Source organism: Mirounga angustirostris, unplaced genomic scaffold (assembly GCF_029215605.1).
Source record: "Mirounga angustirostris isolate CCGP_5_RB_7025 unplaced genomic scaffold, mMirAng1.0.hap1 SCAF_12, whole genome shotgun sequence".
NCBI lineage: Eukaryota > Metazoa > Chordata > Mammalia > Carnivora > Phocidae > Mirounga > Mirounga angustirostris.
The window spans coordinates 20,428,529-20,453,353 of NW_026991720.1; the positions used below are offsets into that span (position 1 = coordinate 20,428,529).

The window sequence follows — 24,825 nt, forward strand, 5'->3', positions numbered from 1 at the left end:
GGATTTGTTGCCCAAATATCTTAGTTGAGGGAACATCATAGAATAGTCAAATGGATGGAGAGTCAAAAAACAGGGTCTCTGTTGTGTGAAGTAAGATGATACAGCGTGTGTTCTGAGCCTTTGTATGTACCTAGACCTCTAGCATGAAGTTCCAGCAAATTCCATGAGGCCAAGCCAGGCAGAACAATAGGGTACAGGGATTACTGGTAACTGATACTGAGTAAGAAGTAGCAAAGTTGGGCTTGTTTCTGGAACTCAGCTGAGTACTAAGTAAGTTCTTCAGGGGTCCTTGGCTTATTCCAGGACTCATGTGTCTACAGCAGGCAAAGGTAGATATGTCATCTTGAAAATTCCATATATTTAAGAGTATGTCTGGAGTGCCCGAATTCACAGCCCAGTGTGTTCTACCCCCACAAGACACGCCCACCTCAGGAGTGGATCTGCAGTGCCCTGCCTTGCCCCTCTCACCTCTGTGTGGGATGGGTCATTCCCAGGAGCTGTCCCTCCGGTCCATGAATATGTATGTGACAAAGGCAGCCGCCATAAGGGGCACCTCCCATCTCTTATTCATCTTCATTAGCGAGGCCTGAACTCCCCAGAGGACCTTGCTGACAGAGTCTGGATTGTTCTGCCTGTCTCCTCTCTGCAGAGTGAAGGAGATGAATGCCACATTATGCCACCCACAAGGCTTGGGCATTATGCCTTGGCAGCCACAGCGGCTCCACCCTCCCCAAGAGCCCGATGACATCTTCTCTGGGTGAGGGACTCCCCACACAGCCACACTGGGACCCACTGTGGTACCTTCACTGAGGCTGCCCTGGCTTGGGGATTGCCTGATGTGGGGCCGACAGAGGAACATTTGACCCCAGGAGCCAGGACAGGGTATGAGGCTGCTCCTTTGCTTTCATTCCTTGCTCTTTTTCAATGGAGCCCACACTCCCTGCCTACCTTTGAGGCCCTAGACATTGAGGAGAAGCAGCTTTCCTTAGACTCCTTTGGAGAAGACCCAATACCTCCACAAGGCATTCCATACTTCAATTTCTTACCATAACTGAAAGCCAGGATCTCTCAACCTGGAACTTTCTCTAAGAACTTCCAACAGTGGAAAATATAAGCTGGGTGGAGCTCCCTCTGGTAACTGATTTGGGATTCTGAGCTCCTTGTCCTTTGCATTCTGCTTGCCTGAGAACCATCAGTGGGCAGTACCCACTCAGGCTTGGAGAATGAGATACACTGGGAGCTCTGGGTTGTTGGAAAAGAAAGGAAGGCAGGAATGGATGGGACCAGGGCATTCATCCATTCTGGGACTGCTCCTCACTGAGATGGAGGGCAGCCCGTCATCAAAGCTCCTCACTGAGATGGAGGGCAGCCTGTCATCAAAATAAAATCCCAAGGCCCGTAACAGCTGGCCCAACACTCCAGTGGGTTTGCACATTTTTTGTGGGGAGAGGTAGTACAGCACAATGGTTAAGTGCACAGACTTTGGTGTCAGAATAGCCGAGCATGAACCTTAGCTCCCCCATTTACTAAGTACGATCTCGGGTAAGTTCCTCAACCGCTTGAAGACTTAAGGTTCTCAACCGGTGCATGGAAGTAATGATAACATCCCATAGTGTCCCAAGGATCAAACGACATAGCCCATGTAACAGGCATGAACCAAGCCTGGCACAGAGTAAGGGCTTGGTAAGTGGAATCTCTTATTCTTATGACATTGCAACAGGAGTGTCTGGACATTGGCCGTGTTTGCAGTCAGGCAGGTGGTGGCATCAAGATTCTGGGTGACCTATCAGGTATGGAGCTTCGGAGTTCAGGTCAAGGCTGAGGTGGGCTGGGAGCAGGGATTTAGTCCCAGTGGAAAGCAGATCAAGACCCCACAGGCTGCTTTGTTGACTGAGCATACCAAGTAGAGCTGGGGGCAAGAGCAGCTTGGTAGGGCGCCTGGGTGGCTCAGTTGGTTAAGCGACTGCCTTCGGCTCAGGTCATGATCCTGGAGTCCCGGGATCGAGTCCTGCATCGGGCTCCCTGCTCGGCGGGGAGCCTGCTTCTCCCTCTGACCCTCCCCCCTCTCATGTGCTCTCTCTCTCTCATTCTCTCTGTCTCAAATAAATAAATAAAATCTTTAAAAAAAAAAAAAAAGAGCAGCTTGGTAAATATACCAGGGATATTCCGGCCTCTGTCAGCTGGTAGGTTGGTGTCAGCCATGCTGTGTCCGAGCACCTTGCAAGGCTGAGTCTACAGGTCAGTCTGTATATGCTCAGCGATGATGTCTGCTCTGCCTGGAGGACACTTCCCTTTCTCATCTGGCTAATTTTGCCTTGTCCTTCAAAACTGAGCTGTGCCGTCCCATTCTACAATGAGCGATGGCTGACCTCTGCTTAGACACCTCTTTGGTAGCTTTTCTCACCCCAGGCTGTCTTTATCTCTTGCCAGACTGTCAGCAGCTTGAGGGCAGCCCTATGTCTTCTTTGTCTGTCTAAACCTCACCTAATGGGCCTTTGATAATTATTTGATGGATGAATGAATGAATTATTGATTGAATCCCCATTGTCATCACTGACCCAGAATTGGAAAAGAGGGACTGATACAAATTTTCTCCTGCTTATCTTAATTCCCAAGTTTGAACTTACATATATAATTACAAGACTACACTTCAGACAAAGGAAGTATCCCCCAAACGTCGGTCATCTGTTCATTACTGCCATAACTTTAACCTGTCCTGAACTGTTTTTTGCTTTTGTGTTTTTATTTAAGTAAACATACTGCTTAAACCTAAATAGCCTACTTTAACCATCTCTTAAGTAGTACTATTACAGACCCGATGTGCCAGTCATACATAATATACCTAATTATGATATTGTGGCTTTATAATAAGAACATATATTTGGTCTTCATCCCCATTTCTGGCACTGAACTACCAGAACCCTTGGAATTTCCTGAGTGATGAGAGCAATGGGAAAATCTTTTGTTATAATATTTGGTCTCTTGTCCTCAGTTCCTGAAATCTTCAGGAGCCATAAAAGTAAAATGGGTGTCTCACTATTCATAATAAGCCCCTCTCAACCACCACTGAATTTATGTTAATTCGGTGACTTTTGGAAATCCCCTAAAGAAGGGGGGAGGGGTTGTTGGTTGTCAGGGGAGCCAGTCATGGGATTAGGGGGTCAGAAAAGGTAACTAGTATAACTAGTAGAGGCAGAGAATGGAGTGGTGTGTGCGCACGCGTGCGCGTGTGTGTGGGTGTGTGTGTGTGTGTATGTGCGTATGCATACAAATGCTATATATTTCCTGGCTCTGTGACCATAGACAAGTTACAAACCCTCTCAGTACCTCATTTATTCATTCAATACCAACAAATATTGAGCACCTACTGTGAGTCAGCCACTTTCTAGATACTAGAGATTCAGTGGGGAACAAGATAACAAGATAGACAAAATCTCTGCCCCGATAATGCTTATATTTTAGGTAGAGACACAGACCACGAGTGAGTAAGCGAATGAATGCTGTATGTCAGGTGATGCGAATACACTGAGAAATTTCACAGACTCAGTGGGAATAAAGTGGTGGCTAGGAACATGGTGGGGAATGCTCTTTTCAGAAAGGTTGTCAGAGGAAGCCTCCCAAGAAGGGAACCTTTGAGCAGAGAGAAGGATAAAGTCAAGGGGCAGGAGGCAACTGGGAAGAAATCCTCAACCAGGCAGAAGCAACAGCTAGCTCAGAGGCCATGGGGTACGACCATGACTTGGTGTCTTGGAACAGGGAATGGAAGGTGATAGGTGATGCACTGGGAGAGGCCACACCTCAGTTTGTGATCTGTGAAATGGGAATGTAGTAAATGGCATTGCTCTCCCAGGGCACTGATGAAGACAAATGAGATAATGTCTGTAGAAAGTGCTTGGCTCAGCATCTAGAAGTGAGGGAACCTCCAACCTATTACGATTATTTGCAAATTGAATAATTCCAAGCCAGGGTATTATTTCTGCTATTAGGAATATGTGAGTTCCTCTTTATGTCTCACCCAGCGAGGCTTTCACTCTCCATATATGCTTCTCCTTGGTGTGTCGGAGTGAGGGTACCGCTGGGTATCTCTGTAGGATGTGTGTGTGCGTGCATGTGTGTGTGTGTTCGTGTGTGTGCATGCACACACATGCATGCCTCCTCCTGTGTCTGCCCCTGCCTGTATGTCTCCCATCAGCCTCCGTCCTGCTTTGTACATATCTGTGTGTATGTATATGATGTGCATTTACTATGACGCTGATGCTCCCAAGGGAATGTCTATACACACTGAAGCTGCTGTGATAAAAACCTGCCAAAGCAATGGGAGGCAAGTGAGAAAAAATGTCAGCAAGGCAGATGAATGAGGAGATGAGGTGGCAGAGCTGGGCTGTCCTCAGGTGCCCTGGAGCAGCCCCCCACCGGGGAAGAAGCAGCATCCCCCACACAAGGCAAGCCTCTCTGATAGGCCCCAGAGCAAGTGGCAGATTCAGCCTCTCAGCCATCTCACACAGCAGCCCTCCCCTGCCCGAAAGCCAGAGGCCTCAAACACCTGTTTCTGCTTTGGAGATGCCCTTGCATTGTGTCTGGGCCAAAGCCATCCTTCATGGCTTCTTTGTTTGACTGGCTCCTGTTGACAGTGCGTCTGCTTCCAGGGGACACTCACATGAGCTGGTGACACTCAGGTCCTAGCTGTGATCCAGGACAAGATGCCTGTGGGGGCCGAGGAGGTAGGTCTGGAGGTGGGTCCACCTGCACTTGGAGTTACTCGGAAGGCAGAGCCAACTGGGGCAGCTCCACTTGGCTCCATCCGCATAATCCAGTGGTCAAGTAGCAAAGGGCCATCTTGATTTGTAACATACTACCCAGGCCCGATTCATTCATTCACTCAACAAATAGCCACTAAGCATCTACCAGGTGCCAGGCGCTGGCCTAGACACTGGGGACACAACAGTCAAGAAACATATAAAAACCTTGACTGTAGGGGCTTGTGGTTTTCGCAAGAGGACACAGCAAAGAAGCAACCAACATCCCTGATAAATCACGTAGTAGGTTTCAGGGCAAAAGGAAATGGAGCTGGATAAGTGGGATCTGAAGACCTAGTCAAAGCAAAAGAGTTGCCATTTTAAACAGTGGTCAGAGAAGTCTTCCCCAGAGAGGTATAGGTGTAAAAGGGGGTGAATGGAGGCCTGTTGACCTATCCCCTTCCCTGTTCTCCATATTTCTTTTCAAGCTCTGTGCTTGGGGTTGTGAAGCAGAGCTGGTCAAGTGTGCCTGTTGGGATGAAACTGGTGAGAGAGTCCCTTTGTGACTGGGATTTTTACCATGTTGAGACTTGCATGGGGGAAGCTCGGTTCAAAGGGAAGGTGGTACTGTGGTCCAAGACAGTGGCTTGGGGCTGGAACTCCGAACTGCACGGTGCCTCTGCTGGGACCACCTTGCGATGAGGGGCCATTACTGCTTCCTCGTGCCTCAGTGTCCCTCCCATCCCCAGCCTGCCTCCCAGGGAGGTTCTGAGGGCAGCCGATGTGAAGTCTGGCAATCTCGGGCGTCTGCACACCCCCATCCCACATATGATGAAGCCGTGGAGATGGTTCCTGCCCCCACTGGGCTCCCGTAAGAACGATTCTGACTCTCTGAGTGCCGGTTCCAGGGCAGGTCTCTCGAGAGGTGCGTCTGCAGTGACACGGCTGTCTGGCATTGTTCTTCCTGCCCCTGCAGGGGACAGAGCTGTATGCTGTCGTTTGTGTCCGGATGGCTGACACTGTGACAAGCCCATTTGGACATTTGCTCCCGGCTCTCAGCCCGGGCCGTTCTGATAGCTCCTGGGAGAAGGAACTTGAAGCAGGGACCTGAGAGTGAGTGACAGGAAACGGAACCACCTTGGGCACTTGAAAAAAGGAGGAAGGCTGTTGCAGTGTTTCACCCAATGTCACTCAGACAGAAGCCCTTCCCATTTGTCTGGAGCTGATCCGGAAGGTTCCAGTGTGCCCTTACTGAGATGCTCCCACTTCTCATTTCCTTCTCTATAAAGGCAGAGCATCTCCATTTTACTGTCGCAGAACCAGAGGGACCCAGACAGGGGAAATGACTTTCTTCCCCAGCTTCCTACATTCCCCAGGTGCTGGGAGCCTGGCTTCCCCTTATCATCATGAAACCCCAGAACTGGAAAAATCCTCAAGGCTTCTTGCATCCCCTTCTCTCCTGCAGCCTTTTCCCTGTAGGACCGAGGGGCAAACCAAAGCCCAGAGAAGTGAATGGCTTGTCCAGTGTCACACAGCACGTTGGCCAGAGAACCAAGTTAGAATCCCGCTCTGCTCCTCCTGTTATGTCTTCTGCAGTCCGTCTTCCCCTGAGGGACATGGAGCTCTCTGTGGGGGCAAGAGAAGCTCTTTATCTTCTGGTCTTGTCAGCAGGAAAGTTATACACCTGACTCCTTAGGCTTCAAAATGAGCCTAAGGAGACAAAAGGGCTCACTGAGGGTGAGGGCTGAATGGGGCAGTGGGGGTGACTGTAGGAACTCAGAACCACCCTGCGGCCCCAGAGAGGAGGTGCCTTGGCTTATTCTGCCTTAGTTCCAGCCTGGTGCAGGTTGGGCCTGCAACATCTATTCTAGAGCCTCTTAGGGTACATGGGGCCCCAGACACAGTCAACCCATCCCATAGAGAGAGTAGGCAAGGGGACCCCTCCTTTTCCAACAGGCATGTTTCCAAGTGGTCACTCACGTAGGCATAACATCTCGAACACCTGAACATGATTGAGTCCAGTCACCTCCCCGAGAGGAAAAATGACAGTGGCCTGACATTTCTCAGATGGGGTGACCAGAAGGCAGAAATGTGTGCAGGAGGGAGCCCACAGGGTGGTCACAAATAGGCCATGAACTTGGGTTTTCATCCAGGCCCTTTGCACACTCACCACTGGGCCACTGGACCAAATTGCTCATGCGGGTCGCACTTCAGTTTCTTCGTGTGTAAAATGCAAATGATAATAACCACCTTTTGGGGCTTTTAGGATGAAAGGTGAGACTTGTAAAGGGCCTAGCATGTAGTAGGCTTTCAGCAAGTTGTGGGAGTTATCTCCATCATTATCATCATTATTATTACCAATTTGGTAGCTGAAGGCCAGTTCAGCTCTGCTCACCAGCTCCCCAGGATAGCCTGGCACACACACCCCCTGTCCATTTTGAAGTCCCTCGGATGATACTAAGGTCGAGCATTCCCTTTATACCTGCTGGTGCTGCCCTCCAGGAGACTGAAGAGCTAGGAGCCTGTTGTCCCCCCCCCCCCCCATCCCAGTCAATAGGGCTGTTCAGCCTCTGTGGGGCTGGGTGGATTCTCCTCTGTACTCTACTTCCGCTGGGGGGAAGGAATTTTAGTTTGCTTAAGTCGAGCCCCACTGGACTTGAGGTTATCACAGACCGGGCACCTGAACTCACTTTGGCTCCTCATCCATCAGGACTCCTAGGGCAGACAGGGAATGGCTGGTTTCCCTGTGCTCTGCCCTGAACACCAGAAGAGCTAGTATATAAATGTAGGGCAGCAGGGGGTGGTGCAGGAGGAAGGACTGGGAGATGCAAGGGGCAGGTGATTAGGGGAAAGCCTTGGCAGCTCCTAATCTTGAGCTCCATTAAGCATCTATCTCCGGCAATTGCCCTGACAGTCACATCTCCTCTCCACTCGGTGCCTGCGTCCCGAGACCATCGGGGCACTCGAAGTGCCATTTTAAAGACAACTACCTGTAATATTCCTCTTAGCAGCATGTGAGGAGACTCTAACAGCGTGGGCAAACAGGGCCAGGGGCTGCTGCACCTCTGCCCCCTTCCAGGTCCTTCCTCCCACCATGTGTGTTTTAGCAAGTGCCCACTGCATGCCCTCCTAGCACAGGAGTAGGCACCGCACAGAATCGAAAAGAGCAGAAGGAAGGCGCTGTTCTGGGAGCCTCTGGGAGCCTGGAGCTGGGAGCAGACTTCAGCCTACAGGGCACTGAAACAAAAGTGTTCCTGCTGTGAGGATTACCCTGGACATCCACCCTCCTTTAGTGCTGGGAGGGTAGGGCGGAGGACAGGATGTCAGCCTGAAGAGCGCAGTCTCCTCGTGCATTTCGGTGGGTATCATGGGGACTCTGGTCTAGAGACCAGAGCTCTTGGGGTGTTTCCCAAGACGGTTCTCAATTCTGCGGGTACCACTCAGCTCCCATCTCCTCTTACCTAGGGCGGGTGTGGACGGAGGTTGACTCCCAGCATCCTAGCCCACTCCCCCATCCTCTAGGGATGGCACCTGAATGGAAGTGGTTCAGTTCGGTGAGACTGATTGACTAGTGCTTGAGTTCTGCAGAAAGAGAGGCTGGGAATATCGGATACTTAAGTGAACTGTGTACTCAGTTGGAATATTGATGAGACAGTTTCAAAAGTAAATAGATGCATGTTAATTTGTGCCATTGTTCAAGATGACTAGTTGGCATTAGTGATGCCACATGACTTCACCAAATGCAATATAGGCATAAAAGGAAAAATTACAAATGGCAAAATTATATCTGATCCGAGTCCCTTAAGTGCCTTTCAGATATTTTGCATGGACAATGGAGACAGGAATCTGAAAGTGACTCAAAGACAATGCCGTCGTTTCAAGGAAATGCCTAATGGTTGAGGGGGAGACTATCTGGGTATTTATTTGAAGTTATGCACAACAGCGAAGGACTGGAGGAGCAAGCACAGAAATAAGGATGTCCTCCTTAAAAAGGATTCCAAGCAGGTACTGAAGGTTATCTGGTTCCCTGCTGGATGACTTGAAGGTGGTTCAGAGCAGGAGCTGAAAACACCAGCCCTTTTTTTGGTCCTAGCTCTGCCACTTTCTACCTGTAGGACCTTGGGCGAGTTATTTAATCTCTGGGTACCTTCAGTTTCTCAACAGGAACACTTACTAGTGCCCACTGCCTGGGAGGTTACAATGAGTAAATTAGAAAGTGTACATAAAATTTCTAGCGCAGTCCCTGGCACAAAATGAGGGCTCAATAAATCTTAGCTTTCCTCTTTATTGTTTTCAGTATGCTGGTCTAGTAGAATGGGGTCTGCATTTTATTTTTTAAAATTTCACCCATCCGATTTTTCCTCCCATCATTCATAAACTCACTTATGTCTCCTCTGAGGCATGTCAGGCCCCTGGTGCTGGGTGGCCAGGGCGGCAGAGAGCAGAGCAGGTGGTCTCCATTGGCCACAGCTCCCCTCCCAATCTCTGCCGCCCCACAGCCTGAGTCCACGGGTGTCAAGGGCCTCTTGGCTGGAGCAGTGGTCGTTGACTGTGCCCAGATCACTTCCTCGAGACACTGCCTCTGGCAGGAGTCACCGCTCACACCAGAGTTTACCTGCAGGGTGAGAGGAGAGGCCCCTCGAGGGAAAGTCCTACTGCCCTGAGGCCACTTCCGTCCACAAGGCTTGGAGAGAAATAGTACTCTCATTAAGGTGAGGGTGTCTCAGGTCACAAGCAATACACACATGAAGCATGACGTGTGAACGACGCCTCCCACCTGTCCCTTTGCCTCATTATGGCTTTAAACATCAATTAGTCCAGAATTCCCCAAATGTTATTCTCAGAACCAAAGTTTGGCAGGACATTTTTTTTTTTTTTTTAAGTTTTCTTTGGTCAAATACATTTGGAGAAATCTGAGTTAAGCAGGTATCTTCGAACATTTGATGTGCTGATGAGTATTAGAAGTCTTCTAGCTGGGGGTGGGAGGTAGTGTCTCCCAGCCCATGTGATCACAAAATTCACTTTACCGGGAGCACCCAAACGGTTGGTGGAGTATGGATCCTTCACTGGAAAAGACTTTGCTTTGATCTTTCCCAGTTCTCCTGGTTTCCTCTCCCCGCTCACTGGTGGTCTCCCTGGCTCTAGCCTGACCCTGGTCTCTCTTCTTTTGTGCTGGTCCATCTCTAGGCACAGGCTGAATTCTCTGTCTCAACTCTCCTGAGGTCAGGAAAAGGAGGGTTCTTTGGGTCTGAGTCTCAAGGTTACACCTGGACCTCAGACTGCTGTTCCTCCCTTGCAGCTCACTGACCTCTGGCTTGCCAGCACTCACTTGAATTCCCTCCTCTATCCTAGGTGCCTAGGCCCCTCTTCAGCTCTGAACTTTGCCCCAACCTTAATCATTGTCCTTCTCTGAAAGCCACCAATTTTATTAAAATTATTAAAATCCTACCTCTTACCTACTGTTACCATTCAAAGTTATACATTTGGGATTAACAGAATTAATGTATCCTATCATTTTACATCTGCTCAGATAGTTCTTCATTGAGGGACCATTGTTTATTTTTAAATATTTATTACTCGATTTTCATCAATTAAATAAGTGTTGATAACCCGATATCCCTAATTCACATCATTTAGAGGAGGCAATGTATTTATTTATCACTGTTTTGCTCCAGAACACCAAAGACCTAAAACCACAAACTCTAAAACATTGAGCGCCCTTTTTGCTTGTCTAGTGTAGTGGTGTTAAAGTGCACTTTGATGCTAAAAGTACAGAGAATGATCCGAAGGGACAAAGGAAGACACTTTTTTTTTTCTAATTAAAACAAGAAATTAGGCTTTGCTCATATTTAATATACAGTTGATACTGGTTACTCTTTCCCTGCCTTGGTCTGTATGTCAAGCATCCTTGTGTCAGAAAGACATGGAGGTACATGGGAGCTCCCTATCTCCCATGGTGATACCGGTGTTCTTATTGGCGGATTCAGTTTCAATATATTACAACAAGTTTGCAGTTTATGTGCAACAGATATCAATATTGTAAAAACAATCCTGGAAATAGAATCTTTACAATTTGAGATGGAAGTAACCATGAACACTTTTTATACAACCCAGAGGTTTGTTAGTTATGGAAACATAATTAAACATTTTTCTTTTAAAAGAACCAAAATGTTCGACATTTGCTGATTTTTTTCAGGTCTGGCAAGCAGCTGTCAGAAGTATGTCACTTTGCTGATAACTTTAAAAAATTAAACACTTCATCTGCCCCCTAAATATAAAGGTAATACGTTAACAAAGAGTTAGGAAGTAACCACTTTTAGAAAGAATTTATAGCGTGGGAAGACCATTTTGAAAGAAAAAAAAAGAATGTTTGGAAATATTTTCGTCTTTATGTGATTTTGTTGTTGATAATGAGTAGGTATGACACTTTACAAATTTCTATCTAAAAACTTTTAAAACTTGGAAACGGAATCTTCTACTTGCCGAAAAATCTTCCAAAGGAAGAGTTTCAGAGAGTTTTGACCCGTTTTTAAGAAATATATAAAAATTCAGCATCTAGGGGCACCTGGGTGGCTCAGTCAGTTAAGCGTCTGCTTTCGGCTCGGGTCATGATCCCGGGGTCTTGGGATTGGCCCCGCTTCGGGCTCCCTGCTCAGTGGGGAGCCTGCTTCTTCCTCTCCCACTTGCCCCGTTTGTGTTCCCTCTCTCGCTGTGTCTCACTCTGTCAAGTAAATAAATAAAATCTTTGAAAAAAAAAATTCAGCAGCTTCCGATTAGTTGAAAAAATAGCTGATTGACATCAGAGAAGATGGAAATCTGCCAGCTGAATTTCAACAACAATCTTCACATAATTTGTGCATGAAACTGAAGAGAAGTATCTTGATTTAGTCAATATAGCCAACAATGCTCTTTCTGCATTTCTGTGTCTATGTGAGGTGTCTTTTTTCATCATGACAGCCATGAAAGCTTGAACCCTTGACCTCAGAACCCCATATCACTAAGTGCTCAACAAAGACTTTCACAAATAACGAAGCCAATTCTAACATATCAGTCCCACCATTTTTAATAATAATTTTCTTGGAGGTCGTAAAATGTTTTGTATCATTCATGAATAAAATATAATAAACATTAAAATGCTATTTTATCTTTATCTCATGTCTTTATTGCCTAAATTTGTGTGTAGTTGATAATGCAATGATATTAATAAGTAGAGCATATATAGTCTTTATAAACAAATATGTGTATTATAGGTGCATGCTCAAAAAGTTTGTACTAGGAGGTGTGCAATCATCAGTACTCTTTAGACACCCACTGGCTATCGGAGTATGTAAATTTACAGAAGCTTCATAAGTTAATCTCATTCAATCTCCAATCTTCACTTTCCTATCACCTTTACAACTATCTCCTCTGTATCCAAGAGTCTGTTGTTAAGACCCAGCCCAGGGCGCCTGGGTGGCTCAGTTGGTTAAGCGACTGCCTTCGGCTCAGGTCATGATCCTGGAGTCCCTGGATCGAGTCCAGCATCGGGCTCCCTGCTCAGTGGGGAGTCTGCTTCTCCCTCTGACCCTCCTCCCTCTCATGCTCTCTCTCTCTCTCTCATTCTCTCTCTCAAATAAATAAATAAAATCTTAAAAAAATAAAATAAAAAGTTTAAAAAAAAAGACCCAGCCCAGAAGTCCATAGCGCCCATTGTACATTGGTTCATCCGTGTGTGTGGAGATAGTATGGTCAGTTTCTTTATCTTTGAGTAATTTACCCAACATCTCTGAGATTTTTTAAAAGCCCAGATCCCTGAGCAGCAGACAGAACATTCTCTCTGGGAGGAACTGTGAAGAATTTGAGGTGGTGCTGACAGTTAAGACAATCTCTAGACAAGCAGATAGCATGATCATGGCTGTGGCCATACAAGCTGGCAGGGAATATTTTTGTAATAAGTAAGGCCAAAATGACTGTGGATCTTGAGAACTGTTTTAATAGGCATAAATCTGCCAGTCTAGAGTTAGCCTTTGCTCATTATGTCTCCCATTTCCCATTCATTCTTCCTTTGTCCCATTCTCTCCTTTCTCCTTTTTTTTTTTTTTTTTTTTTTGGTATTCCTCTCACCTTCCTCCTTATTTTTTATCTGTCTCTTGTCTTACTCTTCTCCACATTCACCTTCCATTTTCCTGGTCTCTGAGGAGGGAGAGAAAGCTGGAATGGGGTCAGACCTGTGTTTTTCAAACTGCAGGTCATGACACATTAGTGGGTCGAGAAATCAATTTAGTGGGTCACGAAATCAATTTAAAGGGTCATGACCAGAATTTTTTTTTAATGGAATAGAATAAAATCAAACAGAACAGTGTCCATCAAGCACAGTAAGGATAAGTACTATTTGTGAAACTATATATGTGCATGCGTATGTGCCCTGGGTTGCAATGTAAAGCATCTCTTGCCATGAGTCATGGTCAAAGGGAAAGCCATTGGTCTAGGAATAACCTCTTGCATGTACTGGCAATAAGTTTACATAAGTTTGGACATCCAGCTCACCATTCAAGCAGTGCTAATGACATCATCTGGCCTTCTGCTGGTTTTTATTCAAGTGATTTCTCAATTTCAACAATTTGGCTTCCACAGTTATTTGTTGACAGTTTAGTGTGGCAGCTGTGGGGTAGTGGATAAGGCATTGGACACAGAGTAAGGCTACCTGGAATCAAGTTCTTGACTCACAAGGTCTTGACTTCTGAGTCTTGGTTTTCCCATTTGTGGACCATCAGTTCATTCTAACCTGTTATTTCATTAAGATTCATTTGGAAATGAATGTATTTCTATAGCTCACTGGGGTGATAGAGGTCCCCTCACAGCCAGAGGGGACCAGGAGTGCCGTCCTCCCCAGGAGTTTCCCGGCTGCCCCAAGGGCTGAAAAGATCAACATGGTAGCACACTTATGGCCTGTCCATGGCATCAGAGCATGCCACCACACACCAGTGGGGAGTGACTGCCCAGATGACCATAATGTACTGTGTAGGCCTAGAAATCTTTGTTCCTGCAGCTCTGTGGATAGCCCCCATTCTGGGAACATACAAAGATGCACAAGACATCTATGCCCTCGAGGAGCTTACTATTTAGTGATTGTGTTCACCACCTGCAGTTTGCAAGAGACACTGGGTGGTACAGGGCCAACTGAGTCATGATTAGCCTTTCTTTGCAGTGGTCTCTCCTTATCTAAAGGCCTGACACTGGAAATTTCTTTTCTGTCTGTGGGAACTGAACACAACCCCTAAACCACCTTACAGTCCTGATATTTCTTAGTTATAAATGTAAACCTGAGTCAAGTCAAGATGAGAGGGGCAGACTCCAGTGGTTCTCCAAATGCCAGACCCTGCTGCCTTTGCCATGTGCACCGAAGGGAATAAAACTAATTACTACCTTCCTAAAGAGCTGAGCATGGGTGGATACGCCCTTGAAAGTGGCCAGCAGAAATGCTTCTTGCAAAGCAGTCTCCCCATGCAGCTGCCTGCAAGTCTCTCTGCTACAGCCTTTGTGGCCCAAGGACCCCTTCCTCGGGCCATTAGCAAAGAGGCTGGTCATTATTAACTAGTTGGCATTGACTGATGACACTAAGCTTTTTTTTGGCCTCGTGTGGGCTGGTGGCAGGCACTTAGTTGACCCCTGGAATTTGGAGTTTATTCTGCCATGAAAACAAAGAAATAAATTAGAGGAATGAACAGAAATCCCTCTGGTTAGACAGTAGTTAGAGACAGCCCAACAGCCTCAGCTGGCCGCCTTCCCAAAGCCACACCCACCAGAAGACTCCTGCCTCCTAGTCCCTTGGCTATCACTCCGAGATTCCTGGTACTGCTCCTGTCTAGGCTAGTGAAATGAGGAAAGAAACTCCTGTTTCTCTCTCTCTCTCTCTCTCTCTCTCTCTCTCTCTGTCCTCTGGAGCCTGGTACTTTGGAAAGAGATGGTGTCTATACAACATCTTGCATACTGGAGAAGATTTAGAAATTCCATTTATGTAAGGGACCCATTCTTTAAAATATGCTTCTATAATAGATTGTATGTTCTGAGTACCACAGAAATATTTCTGCATAGAAAATCACTCTTTTGGGGCGCCTGGCTGGCTCAGTCAGCAGAGCATGCAACTCTTGATCTCAGGGTTATGAGTTCGAGCCTCATGTTGGGTGTAGAGATTATTTTAAAACAAAATCTTAAAAAAAAAAAAGAAAAGAACTCTTTTAACATGTTCTGCAGCTATTTACTTTGTTGGTCATCTACATCTTTCCTCAGGTGAAGACCTTGACTTTGACTTTAAGCCAAGTGCCAAGGGTCCCCCCCAAATAATTAAACCGTTTTGGTAATGGTCTTCTAAGCAAGTCACAGTTTCTGGAGACTACTTGTACATTTTTACCTTATATATAGAAAGGGAGCCAAATAACTCATTCTTCTCCTGCTTTCCCACTAAAATATCCTAAATCCCACTGCACAAAGGGACATTTTTTAAAAATCAAAATGAGAACAATAATTTTATGTGACAGGATTATTTATATGGCTGTTCTCCCCATGATGAATCCATCGAGCCCTACCCCAGATGCCAATTCATAAATCAGGAAATGCTATTACCCACTAGTCATAAAAACAGAGCCCACCCCAACACAGAGGACTCATTTCAGAAGTGGCTGCCCCATTTCAGGGGCAGAAATGAGTTCGGAAAATCCACCTGGCTGTCCAGAGAGGGAAGAAATGTCTTTTACTTGATAAATAATCAGCCTTTCCTTCCTCTCAATCCCCTTTTCCCCTAGAAATATGTAGAATTAATGGCACAGATATATGCCATTCCACAGAAAAAATAATAACAGGGCTAACTAGATTGAAATGAGGCAAAGGGCAAGCACGAGGATGGCAAGAAGCCTCCAGATTTCCCGTGAAGCCTTTCCTATTAGCTTAAATGCAGTCCAAGAATAAACGGCTTAGAGAAAATTTAGTGGGAGTCCTCCTTGCTGGGCATTCCTCCTGCAGGCACCCATTAAGGACAGGCAGAGAGCCAAGGAAAAGGGTCAGGAAAGGGAGAGTCATTGCAACAAAGCCTGGGACAAAGTAAGCTGAAGTCTCTGGATTTGTCTGTGAGTCCTCCAGTGTGACTGCGTACTTCATTTTTTTTTTTTTTTTTTTGCATTTATTCTGAATTTACTCCCGGGGCATAAGTTTTTGTTTCTTTAGTTTCTTCTGGGATATCTTTTTCTTCTGTGCAACCTCCTCTTCTGGTTTAGGAACAATCTGCTCTTTTTCAATAAGGATCATCTCAATGTGGCAGGGAGAGCTCTTGTATGGGTTAATCCGACCATGAGCCCTGTACGTTCTACACCGCATCTTGGGGGCTTTGTTCACCTGGGTGTGCTCAATGACCAGAGAATCAACATCTAAACCCTTAAGTTCAGCATTACTCTCTGCATTTTTACGCATGTGCATTAAAAATTCAGCACTCTTCTTGGGCCACCCACCCTATGTCCAGCCCCACTGTTTGGCCTGGGCACACCTACCAACTCCACCATTGTAGCGACGGAATGGCACACCTTGCTTCTGTAAAGTGACGTCTTTCAGATACTTGGTGGCTTTTCGGATAGGCATACCCTTAATGGCCTGGGCAGTTTCACGTGTGTTCTTAAAGTGAACACGAAGATTTGAACCTCTTGATTTACATGATTTCGCAGGGTTTTCTGGGTCAAGTGAATAACGAACCATTTCAGAGGTCACCTCAGGCTGCTTCTGCGTACTTCATTTTTATCTCAATAGATATGTGTTGGAATGGGGAGAGCACATAAAGAGAGTTAAAGGAAAAAGAAGAGGAAGGACAATGAGAAGTAGGGTGGGCAGGAAATTCTGCTGGGGGGTATGGTCACAGTCACTGGCAATAGTGAAGATCCAGCAGGAGACAAAAGAGATGATGCCCATGCATGTATATAGCTTCATCCTAGGGGGATCAGAATGGACAATGAACAAGTAAGCAAATAAAGAGCCAAGGTAATTTCTTCTAGTGGGAAGTGCTACAAGAAAAGTAAGATGGAGTCACATGAGAGAAGCTGAAAGTGGCAGAAGGAGGCAGGTTTGGTCTACAAGGCTCAGGAAGCTCTTGCTGAATAATGACATGTGAGCTGGCTACTGAATAACTATGAAGAAAACATTCTAGACAGTGGGAACAGCAAGTGGCCAGACCCTGAAGTAGGATGCGCTTGGCATATTCAAGTAACAGAAGGATAGTCCATGAGAGAGAAGACAGGAGCAAATGCAAGCCCACACGATGTGCAGGAGACAATTTGGGGAACTCCAACAGTGCTAGAGTAGTGCTATGTCCAGCTGCTGGTGACTAATTGTTTGTCTAATTTACCCAGTATAGCAACAGTCAGGGAGTCGTGCAAATAAAAAGGAGAGTGCCCTTGTGCCCCTAGCTTATTGCTTGAATTGACCTTTGTTTTGAGCACCTTAGTCTACAAGCACCCCTGGTACAGAAGAGAGATGCTCCTTGAGAAAACAGCAACAGTGAAAGCTAAGAGTTACGTACTGCTTACTGTTACCTTGACAGAGTTTGAGGGGGTTTTTGGTGTTTTGTGTTTTGCCAGCTTGATTGAGGTATAATTAACATATGATCACCAATTTTAAGTGTATAGTTATGTGGTAGTATGGGAATAGTTCTGTATCCTGATTGCAGTGGTGGTTACATGAATCTACACCTGTGATACAATGAAATGGAACTATATACATACTCTACACCGATGTCAATTTCTTGGTTTTGATATTATAGTTTTGTCAGATGAAACCATTGGGGGGAAACTGGCTGAACGGTACATAGGATCCTCTCTGTGTTCTTTCATGCCCCTTTCCAGTGGGTCTTCCCTTACTTCTCCCTCCCCTGGAAATCACTGACCTTTGTTCTGTCACAATAGTTTTTGCCTTTTCTAGAGTTTCACATAAATGGAATCATACAATATATAATCTTTGTACCTGCTTCTTTTACTCAACACAGTGCTTTTAAATTCATCCATGTTGTTGCTCCTTTTTATCTGCTGAACAGTAATCTGTGATATAATTGTACCTCAGGTGGTTCCTCAGGTGGGACTTTTAGACTCCAATTTCTGCTTAAAATCCCTATCATTTCAATTTCCCATGAATTTAGAATTATTTCAAAGCAAAATAATCTAAAAAAAGAAAAAGAAAAATTTAAATGTAGAAACAAAGAGGAAAAAAATTTTAAATTGCACTACAATAATAATTGTTGCAGAGAAGAGCCACCATTGGATACAAATATCAGTGAGCAAAAGTTCGAGGGAAAATGGGATATTTTCAATCTCAAAATATTTCCTCCAGGTTATTTATTAACTACAAAGGGATAAATAGTAACTTTATAGTGGAGTATCTGCCTTAGCCAAGTGATCAAGGTTAACATCATCGGTAAGAAGACATATCACTATCATGAACCCCTTGATAAGATGCCCTGAGAAGGAAACAGTATCACTTCTGTGATATTCTTGCCAAAAATGCACAACCTCACTCTAATTATGTGAAAATCTCAGACAAACCCAAAATGAAAGACATTCTACAAAATAACTGACTAGTATTCATGAAAAGTGTCAAAGTCAGGAAGACAAGAAAGGATTGTTACAAACTAGAGGTGACAAAGGAGATATAATAACTAAATGGAATATGAAATCCTGGAATGAATAGGAAATTAAGTAGAAGACCTGGTGACATTAGAATAAGACCTAGAACTTAGCAAATTGTATTGTACCAACGTTCACTTCCTGGTTTCCATAATTGTAATATGGTTACCTATGCTCAAACATTAGGGAACCGTGGGTGAAGGGATATGGGAACTCTTTGTACTTATTTGGGCAACTTTTTTTGTTAAGTCTAAAGTTAGTTCAAAATAAGTAGTTCTTAAATTTGAAAAAAAAATGTATACAACAATACAGTCACCCCTACGGTCCTGACATAATTTCCACCCCCCCAAAAGTTCTTTCATGCCCCTTTCCAGTGGGTCTTCCCCCACTTTTCCCTCCCCTGGAAATCACTGACCTTTGTTCTGTCACAATAGTTTTTGCCTTTTCTAGAGTTTCACATAAATGGAATCACACAATATATAATCTTTGTATCTGGCTTCTTTTACTCAACACAATGCTTTTAATTTCATCCATGTCGTTGCTCCTTTTTATCTGCTGAGCAGTAATCTATGATATAATTGTACCTCAGTTTACCTATTCACCATTGAATGATATTTGGGTTATTTCTGTTGTTGGGTGATTGTAAATAAAGCTCCTATAAACACTCTCTTGCAGGTTTTTATCTGAGCATAAGTTTTCATTTCTCTTAGGTAAACACCTAGGAGTGGGATTTCTGAGTCATATTATAAGAAACTATTCTATTGTCTTCCAGGCTGGCTGCATGTTGCATTTTTACCAGCAGTGTATGAGAATTCCAGCCATTTCCCCATCCTCATTCACACTTGGTGTCATCTGTTTTTCATTCTTGTTGTTTTTGTTTTTTGTTTGTTTTTGTTTTTAGCCAATCACATAGATATGTAAGGATATCTCATTGTGGTTTTAATTCACATTTTCCTAATGATTAATAATAGTAAACATCTTTTCATGTGCTTACTTGCCATCTCTATATCTCCTTTGGTGAAGTGTCTGTTCAAATCTTTTACCCTTAAAAAACCAGATTGTTTGTTTCCTTATTGTTGAGTTTTGAGAATTATTTGTATATTCTGAAAACCCTTTGTCAGATATATGATTTGCAAATATTTTCTCCCAGTCTGTGGCAAGTTTGGGGCCCATCTTACAGAATAGGAAACTGAGACACAGACAGGTTAAGCAACCTCCCCAAGATAACACAGTTTATGAGGGTGAAGATAGGATTAAAACCTCAAGAGTCTATGCTCTTAGCCACTCTCCAGTACTGCCTGTCCCAGGTAGAGACAAAACTGGATAATCAGCATGACCAGGTCTTCTTCTGATGGACCTTTTCACTTGAGGAAGCTTCAAAGTGACCCTGGAATAGCCACTGGAAATCTTATCAGTGGCACCAGCTAGAGGTCCTGGTGTCTGGAGGACATGCCTTGGCAGCCTTCCGGATTCCATAAAAATGATCACTCATTACTTAATTATTTTAATCATATACAACAATCAGTTCTTCAGAGAGTAAAAGGTAAACTCTGCTTTCTAATGATAGCCATTTCCTGGGTTTATTTTAGTCTCCTGTACCTAATTTTTATAGAGTTTGGTTTGGCAGGCCTAATTAGATATTTCTTTCAGTTTTCTGAAACTTAGAGCCTGCCTCACACTTCTGCAGAGGATGCAGAAGATGAAGGATTTTTCTGTAACTGGAGGTTCCTCAGGTGGGACTTTTAGACTCCAATTTCTGCTTAAAATGCCTTTCTTCCTCTTAGATCTGGAACCTGTCTCTTTTTATTTTGAATCCTTATGGTTAGGTGCTATCTAGAATTACAAAATTCTCCCCATTTTATATTTAGAAAACATACACTAGGGCTTCATAGTCAGACATGGCTATAAAGAGGAAACATATCCAGGAGGTCCTAGGATCCTGGTCAGAGCCACAGTCATCAGCTTCCCTGATGATAGGAGTCATCTGCCTTCCCTCTCCTCTTTGCCTCTAAACCTGCATTACCATGCCGCATGAGAGGACCCCAGTGGAAAACTAAGTATAGATTCTGTTATTCATCAATATAGCTTTCTGTATATCCAAGAACCAAGACCTCAGGTAGAAGGAAAAATTGAAAATTAAACGTTTGAGTTCAGTCAGCCAAGCTGCATACAATTCTCAAGGCTGGAATAGCCTATGGCGTTATGATTCTGGAGACAAAGTGACAGGAGATGTGTGTGTGTGTGTGTGTGCGTGCGCACATGCATGCACGTGTGTGTGCATGCACACTCACACACGCATGTGTTCAAAAACACCAAGGCATGAAGTAAAGAATCTCAGGTATGAGTTTAGTGTATTATATTTTCCACTAACTTTAGGTTCCAATGCCACTCCTTTCAATAATTCCAGAAACACGGACATCACTTAGAACAGATGATGTCTGCTCCGTGAAGATGCAGACTATATGGGGATGATCTTACCCACTTCTATCTGTTGTACAACTTGATTATTATCACTCCAGGTAGGCAAATTCATTCATTCATTCAATCATTTGATAAGTACCTACCCAGCATGAGGTACTGTCCTGGGCAAGAGGGTTATAGAATTAAATAAAACACATCCCTTCCTTCAAGGAGTTCATGTAATATTGAAAGCCAGCATGTAAATACATAAATGCAATATAATGAGGTAAGTGTGACAACAGAAGTGATTAGATTATAGAGAGGTAGCATAGAGAAGCAAGTGATGAATAAGGACCCAAAGAAGGCCACACATGAGCTGAGTTTCAAAGATGAATAGTTTACTGAGGGAACAAGAGAGGAAAAGGACATTCCAGGCAGAAGGGACAACATTGCAAAGTCAAAGAAAACTTGAAACATTATGATGTCTTAAGGGAAGCTATAAGGAATTTAATGTCATTGGAACACAAATTGAGATGGGAGATTGGTGAAAGCTGTAGAGTTTGGACAGGGATGAGATCATACTTAAAATGGGGAGGTTGGATTTTAGTCCATAAACAATAGATTCATTGACATGATTTAAGCAGGGGCAGGACCATAACAGACTTGAATGTCAAACAGATAATTCTGGTGGCAATGTAGTAAACAAATAAAAAAATGGGAAATCTATTCTTTTAGGACTAGGAAGAGCCAAGTAAGAAGTTTTTGCTATCACTGTGTCAGGTACTTATTTAATTTAATCTTCACAGCAGTGCTACAAAGTAGTTATTTTTATTTCCATTTTACAGATGAGAAATTGAGAGGCGTGTAATTTACCTGAGGTCACCCAGCTGGTAAGGGGTAAAACTGTGATTAGGATACTTCCAACTGAATTTAAAGTTTCACAAAGGTATAGGTTTAAGGGATACTCAGGAGGTTAAATAGCCTTTGTGATAACAGTATGGAGGGAAGTGTAAAGGAGATAAAGGAGTTCAAGATGATTCCTGGAGTTCTCAGTCAGTAGAAACTAGTTGTGTGATGATGCCATGGACTCATAAGAAATACAGAAGGAAAGCGTTTCCAAACCCTCATATGTTCCCTCTCTTCATAAAAAGTATCTCCCACCTGTGCTCTGACTCCTACCCTCTTCAAATATACAAAGGATTTTCTGTCCACATTTTTTATCTTTTATTTCTTCCTGTCATCTGTTCCTGCACCCCCACCTTCAGTCAAACTCAAGTTTTTGTTTTTCTCTTTTTAACTACAGCCCTGTATCCTTCCTTCACACCAATACTTGCAGTTTCTGGTTTAGATCTCCTACTTTCATTTTTTTACGTCTAAGTCTTTCTTCAACCCTTTGCCATATGGTTTCTCCAATGAAACTACTCTCTTAAAAAGGTAGCCCATGACTGCCTCTTCACCAAATCCTGTGGTCTCTGTAAGTTCTCATCCTCTTTGACGTTTGCTTGATGGTTACATCTATCATTTCAAGGCAGTGATGTTGAAGTTAACTTGGCTTCTTCCTACATTGTAAAACTGTGATCATCATAAATTCAACATAGATTCCTTCACCATTTTAAAAGGAAATTCAGAAATATAATTCTATGCCAAATAGAAACATAAGCCTCTGAAAACATTTCTTTCGTAGCTTTCCCAAATAAACCAACATCCAAGTCATCATCATGGGGGACATTGTGAGATATGTTTCTTTTATTCCCCAAGTGAAAAAAATTTTCTTCTTCCCTATATATTTACTTGATGTCTTTGGTAACAGCATAAAGGTTTTATTGACACCAAAATGAGTAACCAAGTGTATCAATTAAGATGGGATAGGGTAGAATAGGATAAGCTTCAAAATTTCAGAGACTTAACACATAACATTTTATTTCTCATTCATTCAAAATTAACTATCGGTTCGGCTTCTCTAGGGAAGATGCTTCCCAAGTGGGAACTCAAGGATAGAGGCTGATTCCATCTTGCCTCTGCTATATCAGACATGGCCTATATCATTGTTGCTGCAGAGGAAAGAGAGAGCTAGTTGGTTATACATCTTAAATACTTTGGCACAGCAGTCATACATATCACTTCTACTCACATCCTCACTGGCCAGAATTTGTCACCTGGCTTCACATAACTGCAGAGGGACTGGGGAGCTCAGTTTTTGTGTGCCTATGAAGGAAGAAGAACCTGATACAAATGGGCACTACTCATTTTTATCACATTGGAAGGTTCAAAGAATAGTCTTCCATAATCTTCCATAAAATTCCATCCTCTAGCTATGGGACAAGTACTCTTTTAGCTTTACATTTTGGTCGTGGATGGTTGATCTGCAACTCTACTCAGAGCCAGGAAAAAAGTGTTAATTCATATCATGGAAGCACTTCAAATGATAAAATCAGTAGTTCGATGTTTCAGCACCAGAACTTTAGGACAGCTCCCCCACATCGTAAATGATTCTGCCTGGACATCAGGTTTTCTTAACAGTGCTGATTTCCTGAATTTTTATATAGGTATAGACATATTCAGAGCCAAATGCTGCAATTTAAAACCCTCCTTACTTTCATTCCTCTATCCTACAAATTTGAGCAACTTCTTTGATGAGCAGGAACAGACCATCAAAATGCCATTCTTTCTAAGTGTTTGGTTGACAAGTCCATCTAAATTTTAAGTGACAACCTTCACTCTCTGCACTTATGAGGCTGCACTGCCTTTCACCTTAATGAAACTGCCAAGTAATTTTGGAACCATGGGGGAAAAGTCTGCCTCTAGCCCCCAGGGGATACATTGAATAACTTGGTTCTTGCTGACCTCAATTGTTCTATAATTTCTAGATGTTTTTAGCTATCATCTGTGAATCTGTCCTTCTCTCCCAGTTCTTATTTGGAAACCATCTCCCTGGTACATATAACTGAAGGAGTCACAGGCACAGCAATTACTGATGAAAGAAATTCACATGTGGCAGCTCCCTCTGTACATAGTATGAAAATTAATAAGCATTTATTTTATGGCAAGGTAAATAGCAAAACTGTAGGTAGCGATATGTTCTCATTTCTCTGTATATACATATCTCTTTACACATGGTATTTTCTCTCCAAATAAGCATTTAGGAAGGTGAGTTCAGCTCTTAGAAAACCTAAGGGTGAACAGAATGGATTTCTGAGCATGCTGGTATTCTCGATTATTCCTGTCAACCCCTCAAGCACGTTTCTTTGTCATTCCCATTAAAGGTGTGGGCTTCAGCACTGACATCCCATAATGTGCTAAGGGCAGCTCCCACTACCCTCTGCAGGTTCCCCTATTTGCCTCATTCCTTCCTCTTCTTTCTAGTGATAGAAATATCAGACATCCCAGCAGTGTGTCCCTGTTCATCCAAACCTGGCAGCATCTCAGGGAAGAGGACACCAAGATAAAGGCAATCTCTCAGAATAAAAATAAAAATAAAATAAAACCATTAAGGGGACATGTTTTTTGGAAGGGCAACAGTTGACAGAAAAATGTCCTTTGGGGGGGCGCAGAAAAAAGTGTCAGAATCACATCACTGGGTCAGATTTTTGTTATTTCTACATCAAGACTGTATCTGCACCTTCAGATCTTACTGGCTTTTCTAGACACATCTAACCTATCATCAGAGCACTACCCAGTTCTGAGGCAGAGCTAATGTGGTATTCCATTCTGCTCTAGGCATTAGCAGCGGAGTCTTTACACTCCTTCCACATCTCTAATGTTTGTTCACCAGTCAGCACATCTGGACACATTCCAAAAATTAAGAACATAAGCTAATAGAATAATAATACCCTGTATTTATATAGCACCTTCCTTGGAGATATGCCAAATCCTCTACCAACTGCATGTCACCAAGACCCCCACCAGCCCTCAATGCGGGGCTACTGCCCCTTGCTGTAAGCAGGGACAGCTTAGACATCAATTGGAGCAACTCAGGAATGCTGACATGACACTTCTCTACCCATTTACCAGCCAGGCCAGCAGTTAATGTGCCAGAAACATGCCTCAGTTGATCA

The 24,825-nt window shown here is 43.9% G+C and overlaps 1 protein-coding gene and 1 pseudogene across 1 annotated transcript in view; one reads left to right on the top strand and one right to left on the bottom strand.

Annotated features, from left to right (window-relative positions):
* PLXNA4 (plexin A4) overlaps nucleotides 1-24,825 on the top strand; it is a 422,724-nt gene that overhangs the window by 269,133 nt on the left and 128,766 nt on the right. The window lies entirely within an intron of this gene.
* On the bottom strand, nucleotides 15,903-16,469 carry LOC123835294 (large ribosomal subunit protein uL22-like; annotated as a pseudogene).